Raw genomic sequence first — 19421 nt, forward strand, 5'->3', positions numbered from 1 at the left:
CGTTGCATCTGGGCCAGTGGCGCAATGGACAACGCGTCTGACTACGAATCAGAAGATTGTAGGTTCGACTCCTACCTGGCTCGTACATGTTGCCGTGATCGTATAGTGGTTAGTACTCTGCGTTGTGGCCGCAGCAACCCCGGTCCGAATCCTGGTCACTGCAGTAACCCTTTGCTTACTTATTTTTAATGATATTTACCCAAGGTTTAAGAATATTCATGGATTTTCAGGAAATACACAACACATTTTATCTACAGCTTGTTCTCTTTGTTCTAGATGGCAAAAATCTGGAAATATGTGATTTAGCCTGTTCCGAAAATGTGTTGTGGAAAAAAGTAAAAACTTCACAAGAGTTCTCAATCACATGAAAATATTTCGTTATTAGCTGGTTTCCATTTGATTTGCCTCACATGATTTCCGGATTCCATGAAAATATTTCCCCTCTATCTGGTTCCGACTTGCTTTGCAATACATGAAAGGAACTTATGGCAATCGGATCCTTGTGTAAGTTTTGAGGTGATCCAGAAATGTGATGCATAAGCAACAATCCTCGTTGCATCTGGGCCAGTGGCGCAATGGACAACGCATCTGACTACGAATCAGAAGATTGTAGGTTCGACTCCTAACTGCCTCGTACATGTTGCCGTGATCGTATAGTGGTTAGTACTCTGCGTTGTGGCTGCAGCAACCCCGGTCCGAATCCGGGTCACGGCAGTAACCCTTTGCTTACTTATTTTTAATGATATTTACCCAAGGTTTAAGAATATTCATGGATTTTCAGGAAATACACAACACATTTTATCTACAGCTTGTTCTCTTTGTTCTAGATGGCAAAAATCTGGAAATATGTGATTTAGCCTGTTCCGAAAATGTGTTGTGGAAAAAAGTAAAAACTTCACAAGAGTTCTCAATCACATGAAAATATTTCGTTATTAGCTGGTTTCCATTTGATTTGCCTCACATGATTTCCGGATTCCATGAAAATATTTCCCCTCTATCTGGTTCCGACTTGCTTTGCAATACATGAAAGGAACTTATGGCAATCGGATCCTTGTGTACGTTTTGAGGTGATCCAGAAATGTGATGCATAAGCAACAATCCTTGTTGCATCTGGGCCAGTGGCGCAATGGACAACGCGTCTGACTACGAATCAGAAGATTGTAGGTTCGACTCCTACCTGGCTCGTACATGTTGCCGTGATCGTATAGTGGTTAGTACTCTGCGTTGTGGCCGCAGCAACCCCGGTCCGAATCCTGGTCACTGCAGTAACCCTTTGCTTACTTATTTTTAATGATATTTACCCAAGGTTTAAGAATATTCATGGATTTTCAGGAAATACACAACACATTTTATCTACAGCTTGTTCTCTTTGTTCTAGATGGCAAAAATCTGGAAATATGTGATTTAGCCTGTTCCGAAAATGTGTTGTGGAAAAAAGTAAAAACTTCACAAGAGTTCTCAATCACATGAAAATATTTCGTTATTAGCTGGTTTCCATTTGATTTGCCTCACATGATTTCCGGATTCCATGAAAATATTTCCCCTCTATCTGGTTCCGACTTGCTTTGCAATACATGAAAGGAACTTATGGCAATCGGATCCTTGTGTAAGTTTTGAGGTGATCCAGAAATGTGATGCATAAGCAACAATCCTCGTTGCATCTGGGCCAGTGGCGCAATGGACAACGCGTCTGACTACGAATCAGAAGATTGTAGGTTCGACTCCTAACTGCCTCGTACATGTTGCCGTGATCGTATAGTGGTTAGTACTCTGCGTTGTGGCTGCAGCAACCCCGGTCCGAATCCGGGTCACGGCAGTAACCCTTTGCTTACTTATTTTTAATGATATTTACCCAAGGTTTAAGAATATTCATGGATTTTCAGGAAATACACAACACATTTTATCTACAGCTTGTTCTCTTTGTTCTAGATGGCAAAAATCTGGAAATATGTGATTTAGCCTGTTCCGAAAATGTGTTGTGGAAAAAAGTAAAAACTTCACAAGAGTTCTCAATCACATGAAAATATTTCGTTATTAGCTGGTTTCCATTTGATTTGCCTCACATGATTTCCGGATTCCATGAAAATATTTCCCCTCTATCTGGTTCCGACTTGCTTTGCAATACATGAAAGGAACTTATGGCAATCGGATCCTTGTGTAAGTTTTGAGGTGATCCAGAAATGTGATGCATAAGCAACAATCCTCGTTGCATCTGGGCCAGTGGCGCAATGGACAACGCGTCTGACTACGAATCAGAAGATTGTAGGTTCGACTCCTACCTGGCTCGTACATGTTGCCGTGATCGTATAGTGGTTAGTACTCTGCGTTGTGGCCGCAGCAACCCCGGTCCGAATCCTGGTCACTGCAGTAACCCTTTGCTTACTTATTTTTAATGATATTTACCCAAGGTTTAAGAATATTCATGGATTTTCAGGAAATACACAACACATTTTATCTACAGCTTGTTCTCTTTGTTCTAGATGGCAAAAATCTGGAAATATGTGATTTAGCCTGTTCCGAAAATGTGTTGTGGAAAAAAGTAAAAACTTCACAAGAGTTCTCAATCACATGAAAATATTTCGTTATTAGCTGGTTTCCATTTGATTTGCCTCACATGATTTCCGGATTCCATGAAAATATTTCCCCTCTATCTGGTTCCGACTTGCTTTGCAATACATGAAAGGAACTTATGGCAATCGGATCCTTGTGTAAGTTTTGAGGTGATCCAGAAATGTGATGCATAAGCAACAATCCTCATTGCATCTGGGCCAGTGGCGCAATGGACAACGCGTCTGACTACGAATCAGAAGATTGTAGGTTCGACTCCTACCTGGCTCGTACATGTTGCCGTGATCGTATAGTGGTTAGTACTCTGCGTTGTGGCCACAGCAACCCCGGTCCGAAACCGGGTCACGGCAGTAACCCTTTGCTTACTTATTTTTAATGATATTTACCCAAGGTTTAAGAATATTCATGGATTTTCAGGAAATACACAACACATTTTATCTACGGCTTGTTCTCTTTGTTCTAGATGGCAAAAATCTGGAAATATGTGATTTAGCCTGTTCCGAAAATGTGTTGTGGAAAAAAGTAAAAACTTCACAAGAGTTCTCAATCACATGAAAATATTTCGTTATTAGCTGGTTTCCATTTGATTTGCCTCACATGATTTCCGGATTCCATGAAAATATTTCCCCTCTATCTGGTTCCGACTTGCTTTGCAATACATGAAAGGAACTTATGGCAATCGGATCCTTGTGTAAGTTTTGAGGTGATCCAGAAATGTGATGCATAAGCAACAATCCTCGTTGCATCTGGGCCAGTGGTGCAATGGACAACGCGTCTGACTACGAATCAGAAGATTGTAGGTTCGACTCCTACCTGGCTCGTACATGTTGCCGTGATCGTATAGTGGTTAGTACTCTGCGTTGTGGCCGCAGCAACCCTGGTCCGAATCCGGGTCACGGCAGTAACCCTTTGCTTACTTATTTTTAATGATATTTACCCAAGGTTTAAGAATATTCATGGATTTTCAGGAAATACACAACACATTTTATCTACAGCTTGTTCTCTTTGTTCTAGATGGCAAAAATCTGGAAATATGTGATTTAGCCTGTTCCGAAAATGTGTTGTGGAAAAAAGTAAAAACTTCACAAGAGTTCTCAATCACATGAAAATATTTCGTTATTAGCTGGTTTCCATTTGATTTGCCTCACATGATTTCCGGATTCCATGAAAATATTTCCCCTCTATCTGGTTCCGACTTGCTTTGCAATACATGAAAGGAACTTATGGCAATCGGATCCTTGTGTAAGTTTTGAGGTGATCCAGAAATGTGATGCATAAGCAACAATCCTCGTTGCATCTGGGCCAGTGGCGCAATGGACAACGCGTCTGACTACGAATCAGAAGATTGTAGGTTCGACTCCTACCTGGCTCATACATGTTGCCGTGATCGTATAGTGGTTAGTACTCTGCGTTGTGGCTGCAGCAACCCCGGTCCGAATCCGGGTCACGGCAGTAACCCTTTGCTTACTTATTTTTAATGATATTTACCCAAGGTTTAAGAATATTCATGGATTTTCAGGAAATACACAACACATTTTATCTACAGCTTGTTCTCTTTGTTCTAGATGGCAAAAATCTGGAAATATGTGATTTAGCCTGTTCCGAAAATGTGTTGTGGAAAAAAGTAAAAACTTCACAAGAGTTCTCAATCACATGAAAATATTTCGTTATTAGCTGGTTTCCATTTGATTTGCCTCACATGATTTCCGGATTCCATGAAAATATTTCCCCTCTATCTGGTTCCGACTTGCTTTGCAATACATGAAAGGAACTTATGGCAATCGGATCCTTGTGTAAGTTTTGAGGTGATCCAGAAATGTGATGCATAAGCAACAATCCTCGTTGCATCTGGGAAAGTGGTGCAATGGACAACGCGTCTGACTACGAATCAGAAGATTGTAGGTTCGACTCCTACCTGGCTCGTACATGTTGCCGTGATCGTATAGTGGTTAGTACTCTGCGTTGTGGCCACAGCAACCCCGGTCCGAAACCGGGTCACGGCAGTAACCCTTTGCTTACTTATTTTTAATGATATTTACCCAAGGTTTAAGAATATTCATGGATTTTCAGGAAATACACAACACATTTTATCTACGGCTTGTTCTCTTTGTTCTAGATGGCAAAAATCTGGAAATATGTGATTTAGCCTGTTCCGAAAATGTGTTGTGGAAAAAAGTAAAAACTTCACAAGAGTTCTCAATCACATGAAAATATTTCGTTATTAGCTGGTTTCCATTTGATTTGCCTCACATGATTTCCGGATTCCATGAAAATATTTCCCCTCTATCTGGTTCCGACTTGCTTTGCAATACATGAAAGGAACTTATGGCAATCGGATCCTTGTGTAAGTTTTGAGGTGATCCAGAAATGTGATGCATAAGCAACAATCCTCGTTGCATCTGGGCCAGTGGTGCAATGGACAACGCGTCTGACTACGAATCAGAAGATTGTAGGTTCGACTCCTACCTGGCTCGTACATGTTGCCGTGATCGTATAGTGGTTAGTACTCTGCGTTGTGGCCGCAGCAACCCTGGTCCGAATCCGGGTCACGGCAGTAACCCTTTGCTTACTTATTTTTAATGATATTTACCCAAGGTTTAAGAATATTCATGGATTTTCAGGAAATACACAACACATTTTATCTACAGCTTGTTCTCTTTGTTCTAGATGGCAAAAATCTGGAAATATGTGATTTAGCCTGTTCCGAAAATGTGTTGTGGAAAAAAGTAAAAACTTCACAAGAGTTCTCAATCACATGAAAATATTTCGTTATTAGCTGGTTTCCATTTGATTTGCCTCACATGATTTCCGGATTCCATGAAAATATTTCCCCTCTATCTGGTTCCGACTTGCTTTGCAATACATGAAAGGAACTTATGGCAATCGGATCCTTGTGTAAGTTTTGAGGTGATCCAGAAATGTGATGCATAAGCAACAATCCTCGTTGCATCTGGGCCAGTGGCGCAATGGACAACGCGTCTGACTACGAATCAGAAGATTGTAGGTTCGACTCCTACCTGGCTCATACATGTTGCCGTGATCGTATAGTGGTTAGTACTCTGCGTTGTGGCTGCAGCAACCCCGGTCCGAATCCGGGTCACGGCAGTAACCCTTTGCTTACTTATTTTTAATGATATTTACCCAAGGTTTAAGAATATTCATGGATTTTCAGGAAATACACAACACATTTTATCTACAGCTTGTTCTCTTTGTTCTAGATGGCAAAAATCTGGAAATATGTGATTTAGCCTGTTCCGAAAATGTGTTGTGGAAAAAAGTAAAAACTTCACAAGAGTTCTCAATCACATGAAAATATTTCGTTATTAGCTGGTTTCCATTTGATTTGCCTCACATGATTTCCGGATTCCATGAAAATATTTCCCCTCTATCTGGTTCCGACTTGCTTTGCAATACATGAAAGGAACTTATGGCAATCGGATCCTTGTGTAAGTTTTGAGGTGATCCAGAAATGTGATGCATAAGCAACAATCCTCGTTGCATCTGGGCCAGTGGCGCAATGGACAACGCGTCTGACTACGAATCAGAAGATTGTAGGTTCGACTCCTACCTGGCTCGTACATGTTGCCGTGATCGTATAGTGGTTAGTACTCTGCGTTGTGGCCGCAGCAACCCCGGTCCGAATCCTGGTCACTGCAGTAACCCTTTGCTTACTTATTTTTAATGATATTTACCCAAGGTTTAAGAATATTCATGGATTTTCAGGAAATACACAACACATTTTATCTACAGCTTGTTCTCTTTGTTCTAGATGGCAAAAATCTGGAAATATGTGATTTAGCCTGTTCCGAAAATGTGTTGTGGAAAAAAGTAAAAACTTCACAAGAGTTCTCAATCACATGAAAATATTTCGTTATTAGCTGGTTTCCATTTGATTTGCCTCACATGATTTCCGGATTCCATGAAAATATTTCCCCTCTATCTGGTTCCGACTTGCTTTGCAATACATGAAAGGAACTTATGGCAATCGGATCCTTGTGTAAGTTTTGAGGTGATCCAGAAATGTGATGCATAAGCAACAATCCTCATTGCATCTGGGCCAGTGGCGCAATGGACAACGCGTCTGACTACGAATCAGAAGATTGTAGGTTCGACTCCTACCTGGCTCGTACATGTTGCCGTGATCGTATAGTGGTTAGTACTCTGCGTTGTGGCCACAGCAACCCCGGTCCGAAACCGTGTCACGGCAGTAACCCTTTGCTTACTTATTTTTAATGATATTTACCCAAGGTTTAAGAATATTCATGGATTTTCAGGAAATACACAACACATTTTATCTACGGCTTGTTCTCTTTGTTCTAGATGGCAAAAATCTGGAAATATGTGATTTAGCCTGTTCCGAAAATGTGTTGTGGAAAAAAGTAAAAACTTCACAAGAGTTCTCAATCACATGAAAATATTTCGTTATTAGCTGGTTTCCATTTGATTTGCCTCACATGATTTCCGGATTCCATGAAAATATTTCCCCTCTATCTGGTTCCGACTTGCTTTGCAATACATGAAAGGAACTTATGGCAATCGGATCCTTGTGTAAGTTTTGAGGTGATCCAGAAATGTGATGCATAAGCAACAATCCTCGTTGCATCTGGGCCAGTGGTGCAATGGACAACGCGTCTGACTACGAATCAGAAGATTGTAGGTTCGACTCCTACCTGGCTCGTACATGTTGCCGTGATCGTATAGTGGTTAGTACTCTGCGTTGTGGCCGCAGCAACCCTGGTCCGAATCCGGGTCACGGCAGTAACCCTTTGCTTACTTATTTTTAATGATATTTACCCAAGGTTTAAGAATATTCATGGATTTTCAGGAAATACACAACACATTTTATCTACAGCTTGTTCTCTTTGTTCTAGATGGCAAAAATCTGGAAATATGTGATTTAGCCTGTTCCGAAAATGTGTTGTGGAAAAAAGTAAAAACTTCACAAGAGTTCTCAATCACATGAAAATATTTCGTTATTAGCTGGTTTCCATTTGATTTGCCTCACATGATTTCCGGATTCCATGAAAATATTTCCCCTCTATCTGGTTCCGACTTGCTTTGCAATACATGAAAGGAACTTATGGCAATCGGATCCTTGTGTAAGTTTTGAGGTGATCCAGAAATGTGATGCATAAGCAACAATCCTCGTTGCATCTGGGCCAGTGGTGCAATGGACAACGCGTCTGACTACGAATCAGAAGATTGTAGGTTCGACTCCTACCTGGCTCGTACATGTTGCCGTGATCGTATAGTGGTTAGTACTCTGCGTTGTGGCCGCAGCAACCCTGGTCCGAATCCGGGTCACGGCAGTAACCCTTTGCTTACTTATTTTTAATGATATTTACCCAAGGTTTAAGAATATTCATGGATTTTCAGGAAATACACAACACATTTTATCTACAGCTTGTTCTCTTTGTTCTAGATGGCAAAAATCTGGAAATATGTGATTTAGCCTGTTCCGAAAATGTGTTGTGGAAAAAAGTAAAAACTTCACAAGAGTTCTCAATCACATGAAAATATTTCGTTATTAGCTGGTTTCCATTTGATTTGCCTCACATGATTTCCGGATTCCATGAAAATATTTCCCCTCTATCTGGTTCCGACTTGCTTTGCAATACATGAAAGGAACTTATGGCAATCGGATCCTTGTGTAAGTTTTGAGGTGATCCAGAAATGTGATGCATAAGCAACAATCCTCATTGCATCTGGGCCAGTGGCGCAATGGACAACGCGTCTGACTACGAATCAGAAGATTGTAGGTTCGACTCCTACCTGGCTCGTACATGTTGCCGTGATCGTATAGTGGTTAGTACTCTGCGTTGTGGCCGCAGCAACCCCGGTCCGAAACCGGGTCACGGCAGTAACCCTTTGCTTACTTATTTTTAATGATATTTACCCAAGGTTTAAGAATATTCATGGATTTTCAGGAAATACACAACACATTTTATCTACGGCTTGTTCTCTTTGTTCTAGATGGCAAAAATCTGGAAATATGTGATTTAGCCTGTTCCGAAAATGTGTTGTGGAAAAAAGTAAAAACTTCACAAGAGTTCTCAATCACATGAAAATATTTCGTTATTAGCTGGTTTCCATTTGATTTGCCTCACATGATTTCCGGATTCCATGAAAATATTTCCCCTCTATCTGGTTCCGACTTGCTTTGCAATACATGAAAGGAACTTATGGCAATCGGATCCTTGTGTAAGTTTTGAGGTGATCCAGAAATGTGATGCATAAGCAACAATCCTCGTTGCATCTGGGCCAGTGGTGCAATGGACAACGCGTCTGACTACGAATCAGAAGATTGTAGGTTCGACTCCTACCTGGCTCGTACATGTTGCCGTGATCGTATAGTGGTTAGTACTCTGCGTTGTGGCCGCAGCAACCCTGGTCCGAATCCGGGTCACGGCAGTAACCCTTTGCTTACTTATTTTTAATGATATTTACCCAAGGTTTAAGAATATTCATGGATTTTCAGGAAATACACAACACATTTTATCTACGGCTTGTTCTCTTTGTTCTAGATGGCAAAAATCTGGAAATATGTGATTTAGCCTGTTCCGAAAATGTGTTGTGGAAAAAAGTAAAAACTTCACAAGAGTTCTCAATCACATGAAAATATTTCGTTATTAGCTGGTTTCCATTTGATTTGCCTCACATGATTTCCGGATTCCATGAAAATATTTCCCCTCTATCTGGTTCCGACTTGCTTTGTAATACATGAAAGGAACTTATGGCAATCGGATCCTTGTGTAAGTTTTGAGGTGATCCAGAAATGTGATGCATAAGCAACAATCCTCGTTGCATCTGGGCCAGTGGCGCAATGGACAACGCGTCTGACTACGAATCAGAAGATTGTAGGTTCGACTCCTACCTGGCTCATACATGTTGCCGTGATCGTATAGTGGTTAGTACTCTGCGTTGTGGCTGCAGCAACCCCGGTCCGAATCCGGGTCACGGCAGTAACCCTTTGCTTACTTATTTTTAATGATATTTACCCAAGGTTTAAGAATATTCATGGATTTTCAGGAAATACACAACACATTTTATCTACAGCTTGTTCTCTTTGTTCTAGATGGCAAAAATCTGGAAATATGTGATTTAGCCTGTTCCGAAAATGTGTTGTGGAAAAAAGTAAAAACTTCACAAGAGTTCTCAATCACATGAAAATATTTCGTTATTAGCTGGTTTCCATTTGATTTGCCTCACATGATTTCCGGATTCCATGAAAATATTTCCCCTCTATCTGGTTCCGACTTGCTTTGCAATACATGAAAGGAACTTATGGCAATCGGATCCTTGTGTAAGTTTTGAGGTGATCCAGAAATGTGATGCATAAGCAACAATCCTCGTTGCATCTGGGCCAGTGGCGCAATGGACAACGCGTCTGACTACGAATCAGAAGATTGTAGGTTCGACTCCTACCTGGCTCGTACATGTTGCCGTGATCGTATAGTGGTTAGTACTCTGCGTTGTGGCCGCAGCAACCCCGGTCCGAATCCTGGTCACTGCAGTAACCCTTTGCTTACTTATTTTTAATGATATTTACCCAAGGTTTAAGAATATTCATGGATTTTCAGGAAATACACAACACATTTTATCTACAGCTTGTTCTCTTTGTTCTAGATGGCAAAAATCTGGAAATATGTGATTTAGCCTGTTCCGAAAATGTGTTGTGGAAAAAAGTAAAAACTTCACAAGAGTTCTCAATCACATGAAAATATTTCGTTATTAGCTGGTTTCCATTTGATTTGCCTCACATGATTTCCGGATTCCATGAAAATATTTCCCCTCTATCTGGTTCCGACTTGCTTTGCAATACATGAAAGGAACTTATGGCAATCGGATCCTTGTGTAAGTTTTGAGGTGATCCAGAAATGTGATGCATAAGCAACAATCCTCGTTGCATCTGGGCCAGTGGTGCAATGGACAACGCGTCTGACTACGAATCAGAAGATTGTAGGTTCGACTCCTACCTGGCTCGTACATGTTGCCGTGATCGTATAGTGGTTAGTACTCTGCGTTGTGGCCGCAGCAACCCTGGTCCGAATCCGGGTCACGGCAGTAACCCTTTGCTTACTTATTTTTAATGATATTTACCCAAGGTTTAAGAATATTCATGGATTTTCAGGAAATACACAACACATTTTATCTACAGCTTGTTCTCTTTGTTCTAGATGGCAAAAATCTGGAAATATGTGATTTAGCCTGTTCCGAAAATGTGTTGTGGAAAAAAGTAAAAACTTCACAAGAGTTCTCAATCACATGAAAATATTTCGTTATTAGCTGGTTTCCATTTGATTTGCCTCACATGATTTCCGGATTCCATGAAAATATTTCCCCTCTATCTGGTTCCGACTTGCTTTGCAATACATGAAAGGAACTTATGGCAATTGGATCCTTGTGTAAGTTTTGAGGTGATCCAGAAATGTGATGCATAAGCAACAATCCTCGTTACATCTGGGCCAGTGGCGCAATGGACAATGCGTCTGACTACGAATCAGAAGATTGTAGGTTCGACTCCTACCTGGCTCGTACATGTTGCCGTGATCGTATAGTGGTTAGTACTCTGCGTTGTGGCCGCAGCAACCCCGGTCCGAAACCGGGTCACGGCAGTAACCCTTTGCTTACTTATTTTTAATGATATTTACCCAAGGTTTAAGAATATTCATGGATTTTCAGGAAATACACAACACATTTTATCTACGGCTTGTTCTCTTTGTTCTAGATGGCAAAAATCTGGAAATATGTGATTTAGCCTGTTCCGAAAATGTGTTGTGGAAAAAAGTAAAAACTTCACAAGAGTTCTCAATCACATGAAAATATTTCGTTATTAGCTGGTTTCCATTTGATTTGCCTCACATGATTTCCGGATTCCATGAAAATATTTCCCCTCTATCTGGTTCCGACTTGCTTTGCAATACATGAAAGGAACTTATGGCAATCGGATCCTTGTGTAAGTTTTGAGGTGATCCAGAAATGTGATGCATAAGCAACAATCCTCGTTGCATCTGGGCCAGTGGCGCAATGGACAACGCGTCTGACTACGAATCAGAAGATTGTAGGTTCGACTCCTACCTGGCTTGTACATGTTGCCGTGATCGTATAGTGGTTAGTACTCTGCGTTGTGGATGCAGCAACCCCGGTCCGAATCCGGGTCACGGCAGTAACCCTTTGCTTACTTATTTTTAATGATATTTACCCAAGGTTTAAGAATATTCATGGATTTTCAGGAAATACACAACACATTTTATCTACGGCTTGTTCTCTTTGTTCTAGATGGCAAAAATCTGGAAATATGTGATTTAGCCTGTTCCGAAAATGTGTTGTGGAAAAAAGTAAAAACTTCACAAGAGTTCTCAATCACATGAAAATATTTCGTTATTAGCTGGTTTCCATTTGATTTGCCTCACATGATTTCCGGATTCCATGAAAATATTTCCCCTCTATCTGGTTCCGACTTGCTTTGCAATACATGAAAGGAACTTATGGCAATCGGATCCTTGTGTAAGTTTTGAGGTGATCCAGAAATGTGATGCATAAGCAACAATCCTCATTGCATCTGGGCCAGTGGTGCAATGGACAACGCGTCTGACTACGAATCAGAAGATTGTAGGTTCGACTCCTACCTGGCTCGTACATGTTGCCGTGATTGTATAGTGGTTAGTACTCTGCGTTGTGGCCGCAGCAACCCTGGTCCGAATCCGGGTCACGGCAGTAACCCTTTGCTTACTTATTTTTAATGATATTTACCCAAGGTTTAAGAATATTCATGGATTTTCAGGAAATACACAACACATTTTATCTACGGCTTGTTCTCTTTGTTCTAGATGGCAAAAATCTGGAAATATGTGATTTAGCCTGTTCCGAAAATGTGTTGTGGAAAAAAGTAAAAACTTCACAAGAGTTCTCAATCACATGAAAATATTTCGTTATTAGTTGGTTTCCATTTGATTTGCCTCTCATGATTTCCGGATTCCATGAAAATATTTCCCCTCTATCTGGTTCCGACTTGCTTTGCAATACATGAAAGGAACTTATGGCAATCGGATCCTTGTGTAAGTTTTGAGGTGATCCAGAAATGTGATGCATAAGCAACAATCCTCGTTGCATCTGGGCCAGTGGCGCAATGGACAACGCGTCTGACTACGAATCAGAAGATTGTAGGTTCGACTCCTACCTGGCTTGTACATGTTGCCGTGATCGTATAGTGGTTAGTACTCTGCGTTGTGGATGCAGCAACCCTGGTCCGAATCCGGGTCACGGCAGTAACCCTTTGCTTACTTATTTTTAATGATATTTACCCAAGGTTTAAGAATATTCATGGATTTTCAGGAAATACACAACACATTTTATCTACGGCTTGTTCTCTTTGTTCTAGATGGCAAAAATCTGGAAATATGTGATTTAGCCTGTTCCGAAAATGTGTTGTGGAAAAAAGTAAAAACTTCACAAGAGTTCTCAATCACATGAAAATATTTCGTTATTAGTTGGTTTCCATTTGATTTGCCTCTCATGATTTCCGGATTCCATGAAAATATTTCCCCTCTATCTGGTTCCGACTTGCTTTGCAATACATGAAAGGAACTTATGGCAATCGGATCCTTGTGTAAGTTTTGAGGTGATCCAGAAATGTGATGCATAAGCAACAATCCTCATTGCATCTGGGCCAGTGGCGCAATGGACAACGCGTCTGACTACGAATCAGAAGATTGTAGGTTCGACTCCTACCTGGCTTGTACATGTTGCCGTGATCGTATAGTGGTTAGTACTCTGCGTTGTGGATGCAGCAACCCCGGTCCGAATCCGGGTCACGGCAGTAACCCTTTGCTTACTTATTTTTAATGATATTTACCCAAGGTTTAAGAATATTCATGGATTTTCAGGAAATACACAACACATTTTATCTACGGCTTGTTCTCTTTGTTCTAGATGGCAAAAATCTGGAAATATGTGATTTAGCCTGTTCCGAAAATGTGTTGTGGAAAAAAGTAAAAACTTCACAAGAGTTCTCAATCACATGAAAATATTTCGTTATTAGCTGGTTTCCATTTGATTTGCCTCACATGATTTCCGGATTCCATGAAAATATTTCCCCTCTATCTGGTTCCGACTTGCTTTGCAATACATGAAAGGAACTTATGGCAATCGGATCCTTGTGTAAGTTTTGAGGTGATCCAGAAATGTGATGCATAAGCAACAATCCTCGTTGCATCTGGGCCAGTGGTGCAATGGACAACGCGTCTGACTACGAATCAGAAGATTGTAGGTTCGACTCCTACCTGGCTCGTACATGTTGCCGTGATCGTATAGTGGTTAGTACTCTGCGTTGTGGCCGCAGCAACCCTGGTCCGAATCCGGGTCACGGCAGTAACCCTTTGCTTACTTATTTTTAATGATATTTACCCAAGGTTTAAGAATATTCATGGATTTTCAGGAAATACACAACACATTTTATCTACGGCTTGTTCTCTTTGTTCTAGATGGCAAAAATCTGGAAATATGTGATTTAGCCTGTTCCGAAAATGTGTTGTGGAAAAAAGTAAAAACTTCACAAGAGTTCTCAATCACATGAAAATATTTCGTTATTAGCTGGTTTCCATTTGATTTGCCTCACATGATTTCCGGATTCCATGAAAATATTTCCCCTCTATCTGGTTCCGACTTGCTTTGCAATACATGAAAGGAACTTATGGCAATTGGATCCTTGTGTAAGTTTTGAGGTGATCCAGAAATGTGATGCATAAGCAACAATCCTCGTTACATCTGGGCCAGTGGCGCAATGGACAATGCGTCTGACTACGAATCAGAAGATTGTAGGTTTGACTCCTACCTGGCTCGTACATGTTGCCGTGATCGTATAGTGGTTAGTACTCTGCGTTGTGGATGCAGCAACCCCGGTCCGAATCCGGGTCACGGCAGTAACCCTTTGCTTACTTATTTTTAATGATATTTACCCAAGGTTTAAGAATATTCATGGATTTTCAGGAAATACACAACACATTTTATCTACGGCTTGTTCTCTTTGTTCTAGATGGCAAAAATCTGGAAATATGTGATTTAGCCTGTTCCGAAAATGTGTTGTGGAAAAAAGTAAAAACTTCACAAGAGTTCTCAATCACATGAAAATATTTCGTTATTAGCTGGTTTCCATTTGATTTGCCTCACATGATTTCCGGATTCCATGAAAATATTTCCCCTCTATCTGGTTCCGACTTGCTTTGCAATACATGAAAGGAACTTATGGCAATCGGAACCTTGTGTAAGTTTTGAGGTGATCCAGAAATGTGATGCATAAGCAACAATCCACGTTGCATCTGGGCCAGTGGCGCAATGGACAACGCGTCTGACTACGAATCAGAAGATTGTAGGTTCGACTCCTACCTGCCTCGTACATGTTGCCGTGATCGTATAGTGGTTAGTACTCTGCATTGTGGCCGCAGCAACCCCGTTCCGAATCCGGGTCACAGCAGTAACCCTTTGCTTACTTATTTTTAATGATATTTACCCAAGGTTTAAGAATATTCATGGATTTTCAGGAAATACACAACACATTTTATCTACGGCTTGTTCTCTTTGTTCTAGATGGCAAAAATCTGGAAATATGTGATTTAGCCTGTTCCGAAAATGTGTTGTGGAAAAAAGTAAAAACTTCACAAGAGTTCTCAATCACATGAAAATATTTCGTTATTAGCTGGTTTCCATTTGATTTGCCTCACATGATTTCCGGATTCCATGAAAATATTTCCTCTCTATCTGGTTCCGACTTGCTTTGCAATACATGAAAGGAACTTATGGCAATCGGATCCTTGTGTAAGTTTTGAGGTGATCCAGAAATGTGATGCATAAGCAACAATCCTCGTTGCATCTGGGCCAGTGGCGCAATGGACAACGCGTCTGACTACGAATCAGAAGATTGTAGGTTCGACTCCTACCTGGCTCATACATGTTGCCGTGATCGTATAGTGGTTAGTACTCTGCGTTGTGGATGCAGCAACCCCGGTCCGAATCCGGGTCACGGCAGTAACCCTTTGCTTACTTATTTTTAATGATATTTACCCAAGGTTTAAGAATATTCATGGATTTTCAGGAAATACACAACACATTTTATCTACGGCTTGTTCTCTTTGTTCTAGATGGCAAAAATCTGGAAATATGTGATTTAGCCTGTTCCGAAAATGTGTTGTGGAAAAAAGTAAAAACTTCACAAGAGTTCTCAATCACATGAAAATATTTAGTTATTAGCTGGTTTCCATTTGATTTGCCTCACATGATTTCCGGATTCCATGAAAATATTTCCCCTCTATCTGGTTCCGACTTGCTTTGCAATACATGAAAGAAACTTATGGCAATCGGATCCTTGTGTAAGTTTTGAGGTGATCCAGAAATGTGATGCATAAGCAACAGTCCTCGTTGCATCTGGGCCAGTGGCGCAATGGACAACGCGTCTGACTACGAATCAGAAGATTGTAGGTTCGACTCCTACCTGGCTCGTACATGTTGCCGTGATCGTATAGTGGTTAGTACTCTGCGTTGTGGATGCAGCAACCCCGGTCCGTATCCGGGTCACGGCAGTAACCCTTTGCTTACTTATTTTTAATGATATTTACCCAAGGTTTAAGAATATTCATGGATTTTCAGGAAATACACAACACATTTTATCTACGGCTTGCTCTCTTTGTTCTAGATGGCAAAAATCTGGAAATATGTGATTTAGCCTGTTCCGAAAATGTGTTGTGGAAAAAAGTAAAAACTTCACAAGAGTTCTCAATCACATGAAAATATTTCGTTATTAGCTGGTTTCCATTTGATTTGCCTCACATGATTTCCGGATTCCATGAAAATATTTCCCCTCTATCTGGTTCCGACTTGCTTTGCAATACATGAAAGGAACTTATGGCAATCGGAACCTTGTGTAAGTTTTGAGGTGATCCAGAAATGTGATGCATAAGCAACAATCCACGTTGCATCTGTGCCAGTGGCGCAATGGACAACGCGTCTGACTACGAATCAGAAGATTTTAGGTTCGACTCCTACCTGGCTCGTACATGTTGCCGTGATCGTATAGTGGCCGCAGCAACCCCGTTCCGAATCCGGGTCACAGCAGTAACCCTTTGCTTACTTATTTTTAATGATATTTACCCAAGGTTTAAGAATATTCATGGATTTTCAGGAAATACACAACACATTTTATCTACGGCTTGTTCTCTTTGTTCTAGATGGCAAAAATCTGGAAATATGTGATTTAGCCTGTTCCGAAAATGTGTTGCGGAAAAAAGTAAAAACTTCACAAGAGTTCTCAATCACATGAAAATATTTCGTTATTAGCTGGTTTCCATTTTATTTCCCTCACATGATTTCCGGATTCCTTGAAAATATTTCCCCTCTATCTGGTTCCGACTTGCTTTGCAATACATGAAAGGAACTTATGGCAATCGGATCCTTGTGTAAGTTTTGAGGTGATCCTGAAATGTGATGCATAAGCAACAACACTCGTTGCATCTGGGCCAGTAGCGCAATGGACAACACGTCTGACTACGAATCAGAAGATTGTAGGTTCGACTCCTACCTGCCTCGTACATGTTGCCGTGATCGTATAGTGGTTAGTACTCTGGGTTGTGGCTGCAGCAACCCCGATCCGAATCCGGGTCACGGCAGTAACCCTTTGCTTACTTATATTTAATGATATTTACCTAAGGTTTAAGAATATTCATGGATTTTCAGGAAATACACAACACATTTTATCTACGGCTTGTTCTCTTTGTTCTAGATGGCAAAAATCTGGAAATATGTGATTTAGCCTGTTCCGAAAATGTGTTGTGGAAAAAAGTAAAAACTTCACAAGAGTTCTCAATCACATGAAAATATTTAGTTATTAGCTGGTTTCCATTTGATTTGCCTCACATGATTTCCGGATTCCATGAAAATATTTCCCCTCTATCTGGTTCCGACTTGCTTTGCAATACATGAAAGAAACTTATGGCAATCGGATCCTTGTGTAAGTTTTGAGGTGATCCAGAAATGTGATGCATAAGCAACAATCCTCGTTGCATCTGGGCCAGTGGCGCAATGGACAACGCGTCTGACTACGAATCAGAAGATTGTAGGTTCGACTCCTACCTGGCTCGTACATGTTGCCGTGATCGTATAGTGGTTAGTACTCTGCGTTGTGGATGCAGCAACCCCGGTCCGTATCCGGGTCACGGCAGTAACCCTTTGCTTACTTATTTTTAATGATATTTACCCAAGGTTTAAGAATATTCATGGATTTTCAGGAAATACACAACACATTTTATCTACGGCTTGCTCTCTTTGTTCTAGATGGCAAAAATCTGGAAATATGTGATTTAGCCTGTTCCGAAAATGTGTTGTGGAAAAAAGTAAAAACTTCACAAGAGTTCTCAATCACATGAAAATATTTCGTTATTAGCTGGTTTCCATTTGATTTGCCTCACATGATTTCCGGATTCCATGAAAATATTTCCCCTCTATCTGGTTCCGACTTGCTTTGCAATACATGAAAGGAACTTATGGCAATCGGAACCTTGTGTAAGTTTTGAGGTGATCCAGAAATGTGATGCATAAGCAACAATCCACGTTGCATCTGTGCCAGTGGCGCAATGGACAACGCGTCTGACTACGAATCAGAAGATTTTAGGTTCGACTCCTACCTGGCTCGTACATGTTGCCGTGATCGTATAGTGGCCGCAGCAACCCCGTTCCGAATCCGGGTCACAGCAGTAACCCTTTGCTTACTTATTTTTAATGATATTTACCCAAGGTTTAAGAATATTCATGGATTTTCAGGAAATACACAACACATTTTATCTACGGCTTGTTCTCTTTGTTCTAGATGGCAAAAATCTGGAAATATGTGATTTAGCCTGTTCCGAAAATGTGTTGCGGAAAAAAGTAAAAACTTCACAAGAGTTCTCAATCACATGAAAATATTTCGTTATTAGCTGGTTTCCATTTTATTTCCCTCACATGATTTCCGGATTCCTTGAAAATATTTCCCCTCTATCTGGTTCCGACTTGCTTTGCAATACATGAAAGGAACTTATGGCAATCGGATCCTTGTGTAAGTTTTGAGGTGATCCTGAAATGTGATGCATAAGCAACAACACTCGTTGCATCTGGGCCAGTAGCGCAATGGACAACACGTCTGACTACGAATCAGAAGATTGTAGGTTCGACTCCTACCTGCCTCGTACATGTTGCCGTGATCGTATAGTGGTTAGTACTCTGGGTTGTGGCTGCAGCAACCCCGATCCGAATCCGGGTCACGGCAGTAACCCTTTGCTTACTTATATTTAATGATATTTACCTAAGGTTTAAGAATATTCATGGATTTTCAGGAAATACACAACACATTTTATCTACGGCTTGTTCTCTTTGTTCTAGATGGCAAAAATCTGGAAATATGTGATTTAGCCTGTTCCGAAAATGTGTTGTGGAAAAAAGTAAAAACTTCACAAGAGTTCTCAATCACATGAAAATATTTCGTTATTAGCTGGTTTCCATTTGATTTGCCTCACATGATTTCCGGATTCCATGAAAATATTTCCCCTCTATCTGGTTCCGACTTGCTTTGCAATACATGAAAGGAACTTATGGCAATCGGAACCTTGTGTAAGTTTTGAGGTGATCCAGAAATGTGATGCATAAGCAACAATCCACGTTGCATCTGGGCCAGTGGCGCAATGGACAACGCGTCTGACTACGAATCAGAAGATTGTAGGTTCGACTCCTACCTGCCTCGTACATGTTGCCGTGATCGTATAGTGGTTAGTACTCTGCATTGTGGCCGCAGCAACCCCGTTCCGAATCCGGGTCACAGCAGTAACCCTTTG

General features: G+C 40.9%; 14 non-coding genes across 14 annotated transcripts; all 14 read left to right on the plus strand.

The window, feature by feature from the left end:
- The first annotated feature begins 10 nt into the window (after nucleotides 1–10).
- On the plus strand, nucleotides 11–83 carry TRNAR-ACG (transfer RNA arginine (anticodon ACG)). Its single transcript has one exon. It is a non-coding gene; the product is annotated as a tRNA-Arg (tRNA).
- Nucleotides 84–1112: 1029 nt separating this feature from the next.
- TRNAR-ACG (transfer RNA arginine (anticodon ACG)) lies at nucleotides 1113–1185 on the plus strand. The gene has a single exon. It is a non-coding gene; the product is annotated as a tRNA-Arg (tRNA).
- Nucleotides 1186–2214: 1029 nt separating this feature from the next.
- Nucleotides 2215–2287, plus strand: TRNAR-ACG (transfer RNA arginine (anticodon ACG)). Its single transcript has one exon. It is a non-coding gene; the product is annotated as a tRNA-Arg (tRNA).
- A 478-nt stretch (nucleotides 2288–2765) lies between these two features.
- On the plus strand, nucleotides 2766–2838 carry TRNAR-ACG (transfer RNA arginine (anticodon ACG)). The gene has a single exon. It is a non-coding gene; the product is annotated as a tRNA-Arg (tRNA).
- Nucleotides 2839–3867: 1029 nt separating this feature from the next.
- Nucleotides 3868–3940, plus strand: TRNAR-ACG (transfer RNA arginine (anticodon ACG)). The gene has a single exon. It is a non-coding gene; the product is annotated as a tRNA-Arg (tRNA).
- Nucleotides 3941–5520: 1580 nt separating this feature from the next.
- TRNAR-ACG (transfer RNA arginine (anticodon ACG)) lies at nucleotides 5521–5593 on the plus strand. Its single transcript has one exon. It is a non-coding gene; the product is annotated as a tRNA-Arg (tRNA).
- A 478-nt stretch (nucleotides 5594–6071) lies between these two features.
- Nucleotides 6072–6144, plus strand: TRNAR-ACG (transfer RNA arginine (anticodon ACG)). Its single transcript has one exon. It is a non-coding gene; the product is annotated as a tRNA-Arg (tRNA).
- Nucleotides 6145–6622: 478 nt separating this feature from the next.
- On the plus strand, nucleotides 6623–6695 carry TRNAR-ACG (transfer RNA arginine (anticodon ACG)). The gene has a single exon. It is a non-coding gene; the product is annotated as a tRNA-Arg (tRNA).
- Nucleotides 6696–8275: 1580 nt separating this feature from the next.
- Nucleotides 8276–8348, plus strand: TRNAR-ACG (transfer RNA arginine (anticodon ACG)). Its single transcript has one exon. It is a non-coding gene; the product is annotated as a tRNA-Arg (tRNA).
- Nucleotides 8349–9377: 1029 nt separating this feature from the next.
- TRNAR-ACG (transfer RNA arginine (anticodon ACG)) lies at nucleotides 9378–9450 on the plus strand. Its single transcript has one exon. It is a non-coding gene; the product is annotated as a tRNA-Arg (tRNA).
- A 478-nt stretch (nucleotides 9451–9928) lies between these two features.
- On the plus strand, nucleotides 9929–10001 carry TRNAR-ACG (transfer RNA arginine (anticodon ACG)). The gene has a single exon. It is a non-coding gene; the product is annotated as a tRNA-Arg (tRNA).
- Nucleotides 10002–15438: 5437 nt separating this feature from the next.
- TRNAR-ACG (transfer RNA arginine (anticodon ACG)) lies at nucleotides 15439–15511 on the plus strand. The gene has a single exon. It is a non-coding gene; the product is annotated as a tRNA-Arg (tRNA).
- Nucleotides 15512–15989: 478 nt separating this feature from the next.
- TRNAR-ACG (transfer RNA arginine (anticodon ACG)) lies at nucleotides 15990–16062 on the plus strand. Its single transcript has one exon. It is a non-coding gene; the product is annotated as a tRNA-Arg (tRNA).
- A 1561-nt stretch (nucleotides 16063–17623) lies between these two features.
- Nucleotides 17624–17696, plus strand: TRNAR-ACG (transfer RNA arginine (anticodon ACG)). The gene has a single exon. It is a non-coding gene; the product is annotated as a tRNA-Arg (tRNA).
- The last annotated feature ends 1725 nt before the right edge of the window (nucleotides 17697–19421 follow it).

This window comes from Rhinoderma darwinii, chromosome 3, assembly GCF_050947455.1.
Source record: "Rhinoderma darwinii isolate aRhiDar2 chromosome 3, aRhiDar2.hap1, whole genome shotgun sequence".
Classification (NCBI taxonomy): Eukaryota; Metazoa; Chordata; class Amphibia; order Anura; family Rhinodermatidae; genus Rhinoderma; species Rhinoderma darwinii.